This window comes from Herpailurus yagouaroundi, unplaced genomic scaffold (genome assembly GCF_014898765.1).
Source record: "Herpailurus yagouaroundi ecotype Mexico unplaced genomic scaffold, PumYag 139, whole genome shotgun sequence".
Classification (NCBI taxonomy): Eukaryota; Metazoa; Chordata; class Mammalia; order Carnivora; family Felidae; genus Herpailurus; species Herpailurus yagouaroundi.
In genome coordinates, this window is record NW_024412394.1 from 8,619,006 (window position 1) to 8,626,192 (window position 7,187).

Genomic DNA, 7,187 nt, shown 5'->3' on the forward strand with positions numbered 1-7,187 from the left:
CTATTCACCAAAGCCCTAGCTCCCAAAAATCTTTCTCTATTTTTTTGTAACGTGTTTATAGATTTATGTTTTACGTTTTAGCTCTTGATCTATTTTGAGTATATTTTTATCTAAGATGTGAGGTTTAGGGCCACCTGACTGGTTCAGTCGGTGAACCATGCACCTCTTGATCTCGAGGTTGTGGGTTTGAGTTCCATGTTGGGTGCAGAGATTATTAAAAAAAAAAAAAAAAAAAAACTTAAAAAATTTAAAACATTTAAATAATATAAAATAATATTAAATATTTATATTTTTAGGGGCGCCTGGGTGGCTCAGTCGGTTAAGCGGCCGACTTCAGCTCAGGTCACGATCTCGCGGTTCGTGAGTTCGAGCCCCGCGTCAGGCTCTGTGCTGACAGCTCAGAGCCTGGAGCCTGTTTTGGATTCTGTGTCTCCCTCTCTCTCTGACCCTCCCCTGTTCATGCTCTGTCTCAAAAATAAATAAACGTTAAAAAAAATTTTTTTTAATATTTATATTTTTAAAAGATATGTGTATTTATTTTTATATATTCATTTGTAAATTTATATTTAAATAATATTTAAATGTTAATATTTAAACAAATTATAAATGTTAATATAAAATATATGCATAAATATTTAAATTTAAATATAAATAATTTTATGAATATTTGTATATTTATAAATTTGTATTTATATTTAAATACTAAAATATTAAAGTATTAAATGATAAAAATAATATTTTTTACATCTTTAAAGAATGAACTCAAACCCTTCATATCTTTTTTTTTAAGATATGAAGTTTGAGTTCATTATTTCGCCTATAAATGTCCAATTGACCCAGCACCTTTTGTTGAAAAGCTACTTTCCTTCACTGAATTAATTACATTTCTATCTTTGTCAAAAATTAGTTTTTTTGTGTGGGTTGGTAGACTTTTATTTTAAAAAAAAATTTTTTTTAATGTTTATTTTTGAGAAAGGGAGCGTGAGCAGGGGAGGGGCAGAGAGAGAGGAAGACACAGAATCCGAAGCAGGCTCCAGGCTCCAAGCTGTCAGCACAGAGCCCGACGGGAGTCTCAAACCCATGAGCTGTGAGATCATGACCTGAAGTCAGACGCTTTAACCAACTGAGCCACCCAGGTGCCCTGATAGACTTTTTTAATTTATTTGTTTTTATTTTTGTTTTTTGTATTTTATTTTAGAGAGAAAGAGACAGAGCGCAAGCAGGGAAGGGGCAGAAAGAAAGGGAGACAGAATCTGAAGCAGGCTTCAAACTGTCAGCATAAAGCCTGATGTGGGGCTTGAACTCACAAACTGCGAGATCATGACCTAAGCCAAAGTTGGATGCTTAACCAACTGAGCCACCCAGGCACCCCAAACTTTTTTAAAAACATAATTACCATGTTGATATCATTCTTAACAAATGAACAGTGATTTCATTATTTCATTTGAGTTCATATTCACATTTTTCCGGTTGTCTAAAAAATGTTTGTTTGTTTTTAATAGTTGGCTTGCTTGAGTCAAGATCAAAATAAGGGGTGCCTGGGTGGCTCAGTCAGTTAAGCATCAGACATCGGCTCAGGTCATGATCTCACGGTTCGTGCGTTCGAGCCCCACATCAGGCTCTGTGCTGACGGCTTGGAGCCTGGGGCTGTGTCTCCCTCTCTCTCTCTGACCTTCCCCTGCTTGCACTGTCTCTCTCTCTCAAAAATAAATAACATTAAAAAAAAAAAATCAAAATAAGATCCACACACTGCACTTGGTTTTCTCATCTCTCTCTCTTTTTTTTTATGTTTATTTTTTGAGAGAGTGTGAGTGGGGGAGGGGCAGAGAGAGAGAGGGAGACACAGAATCTGAAGCAGGCTCCAAGCTGTCAGCGAAGAGCGCGATGTGGGGCTCGAACTCACAAGCTGTAAGATCATGACCTGAGCCGAAGTCAGACGCTTAACTGACTGAGCCACCCAGGCACCTCAGGTTTTCTCGTCTCTTAAGTATACACCAGTCCCTCGACTGTTCACTGAGAAGTATGCCCCTTCCTCGACCCCACCTCCATCAGCAGCCCCAGTCTAGGCGGGGGCAGGGACACTCAGCAGGCCCCTTGTCTTTGTTTCTGACTAAGGGGTAGTTACATAGTGAGCAGTGAAAACAGAAACCAGTAACAACATGGCCTGGCCTCGGGGAACAAGCGTAAAATAACTGACAGACTTAAGCTTCGTTTTTCTAGAATCCTAGAGTTGCTCTAAGAGGCCATGTGACTCAGTAGAACAAACCTTGCTGACGTTGGTATTTATGGCCCCCTCAACTTGCCAGCTGTGAAATCTTGGGCAAATCACTAAACTACAAAACCGGTTTCTATAAAATGGGATAATTATGATACCTTGTCAGGAAGGTGTAATGAGAATGTCTGTAACTGTGGCTTATAAATGACACTATTATTCCATTGCCAGACCTTTCCTTTTTCTGTTGCTTTAAAAATTACGCATAAAAACTGATACTGGGGCGCCTGGGTGGCTCAGTCGGTTAAGCGTCTGACTTCAGCCCAGGTCATGGTCGCACGGTTCATGAGTTTGAGCCCTGCGTCCGGCTCTGTGCTGACAGCTCAGAGCCTGGAGCCTGCTTTGGATTCTGTGTGTTCCTTTCTCTCTGCCCCTGCCCTGCTCATGCTCTGTCTCTCTCAAAAATAAATAAACATTAAAAAAATTTAAAAACATACTAACTGGGATCCTAACTCTTGCCGATCACTGTTTTACACGTATTGACTCATTTACTCCTCACGGTTACCTCAATAGCAGATTTTCTTACCATCTACATTTTCAGGTGGGGACATGGAGGTCCAGGGAGGTCGGTGACAACGCAGTCCACATGGCTGCTGAGTCACAAAGCTGCAGTCTGTGCCCAGCATTCTCCTCCCAAGCTCATGCTTTTTACCTTTCGCTCTTGCTTCTTGACCCTACACGCCTCTGTTCCTCAAATGCATTGAGCACTACTTTGTACGAAGCGATACCCCACCGCACACCCACACTGTCTTTGGCCTGCAGGTGGGGGGAGGAGGAAGCTAGAAACAACCAGTGGCAGAGAGGGTGACAGTGAGGCAGGCTGAGGCTGCTAATCACTGCTCTTGTCCATTCCTTGATGAATAGACCAAGGGTCAAAAACATTTATGAAGGATTTTGAGCAGTTTATGAATAGATGGATCTGTAACAGATTATTAAGGAGACTTAAGGATGCCCTGGCATGAGGAGAACGAGGATCTTAGGCAGGGGGAAGTGCCTGTGGCATCTTTCATGGCCCTGATCAAACTTTTGGTGTGATCTAAGGTGGTATTTCTACTGGATTAAATGATGTGTTCCAATATGAGTTGGGCTGCTCTTAAAAAAAATCCGCAAATACAGTGGTGTAAGACAGAAAAGTATGCCTTCTATGAAAGCCTGAGTAGGTGGGTGCAGTCTGGCTTGATGGCCTGATGGCATCGTGTCCTTCTGTCCTGGCTCCTCCATCACCTCAGGTGACGTTCACACCCACGTGATGGAAGGCCGTTGCCACCCTGTCTGCTGGGTGTGCATTGCAGCCTGGGGGAAGGAGGCGACAGGAGGTGTATGTAAAGGAGAACTCAACACCCAGAAGCTGCCCCATCCTAGTCAATGGCCCCACCGAACTGCAAGGGAAGTGAGGAAATGTGGGTGTCAGCGGAGCGGCTGGGTAATATATGGGAGCTATGCCCCCCTGGAGAGAACAAAGGAATGCATTTGGAGGACAAGTGGCAATCTGCCACAGATGAGGCCGAGGCCGTGTGCCGGGGAATGCCTTGGTGAGACAGGCAGCAAACGCTTCCCGAACATGGAGGCCACCTGACTTGGCACCCTGGGCTCTCCCAGCCAGGCCAGAGGCCATCAGTCAGCTGCTCTTCTAGGATGGGGCCCTCAGTGAAGTCTAACCCAGCGTTCGCCCTTGATGTGTGACCTTGTTGGCTGCCCCTTCCTTCAGAGTTGTCCCCTTGGCTTCCATGACATCGCTGTCCTTTCCTTGTTAGTCTGCCTCCGAGTTTCCCTTTTCTTTGCCGGCTCTTCCTCCCGACCCACCCAGCTATGGACGGTCCCAAACGGTCCTCTGCTTTCACAAGGAGGTGGCTCATCTACTCCTCCACCTCCAGCTGATACCCCCAGGGGTCCTCAGCATCTTCTGTCTGTAGCTCGCTCTCCACGGAGCTGTCTGACCGTACTCCCAATGCCACACAGATTGCATTTGATTCAGTGTCCCCTCAAACCGCATCCGCTCCCCAGTTTTCCCACTTCCGCAGGAAGTTAGAAACAGGCCAAGAGCACCTGGCCCTTTAGTGTTTGCCTTGGGCCACGACGGCAGGCTTCACAGCATCGATCCATCCTGCCAGTCACCCGGCTAAACACTCTGGAGCTTTCACTCTTCCTCTGCATCCGGTCGGTCACCAAATTCTGCCACCCCTTCCCCGCCTGGCCAGTCTGATGCTGCACCTCCCTGCTCTCCCCCAGCCTGCGTCCCCTGAAGGCCCGTCTTCCTACAAGCCCTTCCCCTCCCTGCAGGACGCCTTGTAGTTCTTCCGTACCCCGCTCCTTACCCCAAGCCCAGCCTGCCCGATCTGGCTTCCCAGGTCCAGTGTCAGTTCATTGTTTCTTTTGGATAACGAGTATCGCTTTCATTTATTCAACAAAGGCGGACCTAGTGCCTTGGGTGTAGGCCAGAGACTGCCAGGCTCAAAGGATTCCACAGTAAACAAGACAGGCATGACCCCTGCTCCCAGGGCATTCATTCCAGCGACACAAAACCCATCGCATTAGAGATTGTGGAGAAAAGTGGAGAAGGACCTAATGGGGGTCTTTATGCCTTGAAGGGGGAAGGCCATTCTCATCACCGCTGCCCCCTGGGCCTTCATTTATGTGCTTCCTGCCTCCCACCTCCTAAAATCTTACCTGTCCTTCCAGTCTCCATATCCTCTCTCCGGATTATATTGATCCTTCCCTTCCTCATTCATTCGTTCAGCAGACTTTAACGGAGCTACTTACCGCGTGCGGGGGCTGAGCCACACGTTGGGATACAGCACAGAGTAAAGCCGTTACCTCCTCTGACATCGTGGTCCAGTTGTGGGACAGACAGCCCACAAACAAGAGGCATGTAATGTCCGGTGGTGAAGTGGGGGCCTGCAGGGAAAGCGAGAGTGTACTTTGGGTGATTTAAAGAAGATGTAATAAAGGGATTACCTCCAACAGTGTGGGCAGAGGGTAGGGCGCCACTAGCCTGGGTGTACTTCCTGGATGACAGGGATGGGGGGTGGGGGGAGCAGCTACCAGAACCCGGAGAGAGGCCTGTGTGGGCACTTTCTGCCAAGAGCCGAGGCCTTAGGTCATTGAGGTGCCAGGTCACACACAGCAACCCTGCAGGGAAGGAGCCAGCTGGGAAATTAATAGCCTGACCCCAGCCTCCTCCCTCCAAACTTCCAGTGTCCTGCCCATTCTCTGCCCAATGGAAGCTGGAAGCCAGAGGGCCAGCCTCCCAGGGCACAGCGCAAGGTGAAGGTGGGAGTGAGTGGATCTGGAGGAGCAAATGAGAGGACCTAGGTGCTGAAGGGGTCACGTTTTGTTTATTTTTGAGAGTGTGCACGCATGAGCGTGGGAGGGACAGAGAGGTGGAGATCTGAAGCGGACTCTAGGCCGACAGCAGTGGGCCTGATGCAGGGCTCGAACCCACGAACCAGACCGCGAGATCATGACCTGAGCCTGAGTCCCACACTCCACAGACTGAGCCGCCCAGGCGCCTCAGGGGTGGCTATTTTAGAAAAGGTGAGGGAGGAAAGCTGTCTCTGAGCAGGGCCCTGAATGCATCCATGAGGCCAGCCACCCATGGAAAAGCATTCCAGGGAGAGGGAAAGGCAAGCAAGCATGCAGGCTCTGAGGCAGGAGTGTCCGTGCCCCCGGGGCAGTGAGAGGCTGTGTGCCTGCAGAAGGAAGAGAGGCTGGGGAAGAGCAGGGGTCACCTGGCACATAGCCTCCCAAGCCTGAGGAAGGGCTTTGGGTGTTATTCAGAGATGGGTAAAGAGGGAGCGTCAGGCTCATTCTGGCCGCTGGAGGGGCATGAGACTACTTGTCTTTAGTTATGTTTGCAAAGTTTGGCATGGAGCATACATGATTCAACTGGAGGGACAGCCAGTGCCCCCCAAAACTGGAGGCCCCGAGAGAGCCAACAAGGCTGAGTGTGACCTCTCCCTGCCGTCAGAGTCCTGGACTGAGGGGAGAGGGAGGAAACAAACACACAGTAAACTCCCTTCCCCCAGGCGCTCACGCTGTAGTCAGGGAGACAAAGAAACACGAGAACCTGTTTAACTCAAGATGGGGGAACTGTCAGGAGAGGGATAGACTTGAGGGCTGAAGACTGCCCGTGTGGGGTGGGTTGGCAAGTGAAGCTTCTGGAAGAGGTGAGTAAGGGACAGGGGAGAGCCCAGATGGCCTGAGGGAAGGCGGGAGGGCAGGTGACCCTGCCTGAGAGCACTCAGGTGCTCAAGTCCCCACCATCCCCAAAGCCCCACCTGCTCCTGCACAGCACCCCCACCCCAGGCTCCTGTGCCCCTCCTGTAATGTCTTTGGAGGCTAGTTTGGTGTCAGCTATAACCAATTCTCTCCCTTGGCAGAGGTCTCTTCCATGGCATTGGTCCTCAGGTAGCACCCCAGCTCAGTAGGTTGGGTTTGGGAACATGTCTGCCAGCTCTACAACAGTATTTCCCCAGAAAAGGGGTCATTTGAACTGGTGGGGTCTGGGGCTGGAAGGGGGCCCTGCTCCCGCGAATTTACCCAGTGAGTTCCTGATGATCTGTGAGGCTTAATAGAAGGATCAGGAGGCTCAGAGACTCTTAGGACTAGTTGTGCCCTGGGTATAAGAGGCATGAGCTGATGGGGCACCTGCGTGGCTCAGTCTGTTAAGCGTCCAACTTCGGCTCAGGTCATGATCTCACAGTTCTTGGGTTTGAGCCCCACGTTGGGCTCTGTGCTGACAGCTCAGAGTCTGGAGCTTGCTTCAGATTCTGTGTCTCCCTCTCTCTGTGCCCCTCCCCGACTCGTGCTCTGTCTCTCAGAAATGAATAAATGTTTAAAAAAAAAAAAAAAAAGAAGCATGAGCTGAGCCTTGCCTGTTATTTGCCATCATGAAAGAGCCGGTGGCCAAGGCTGG

The 7,187-nt window shown here is 48.9% G+C and overlaps 1 protein-coding gene across 1 annotated transcript in view; it reads right to left on the minus strand.

The window, feature by feature from the left end:
- Nucleotides 1-4,640: 4,640 nt before the first annotated feature.
- CUNH6orf132 (chromosome unknown C6orf132 homolog) overlaps nt 4,641-7,187 on the minus strand; it is a 49,635-nt gene continuing 47,088 nt past the window's right edge. The window contains exon 6 of the mRNA XM_040473491.1: nt 4,641-5,167. The gene's annotated coding sequence lies outside the window, so the exon portion shown is untranslated. The remainder of the gene's footprint in view (nt 5,168-7,187) is intronic.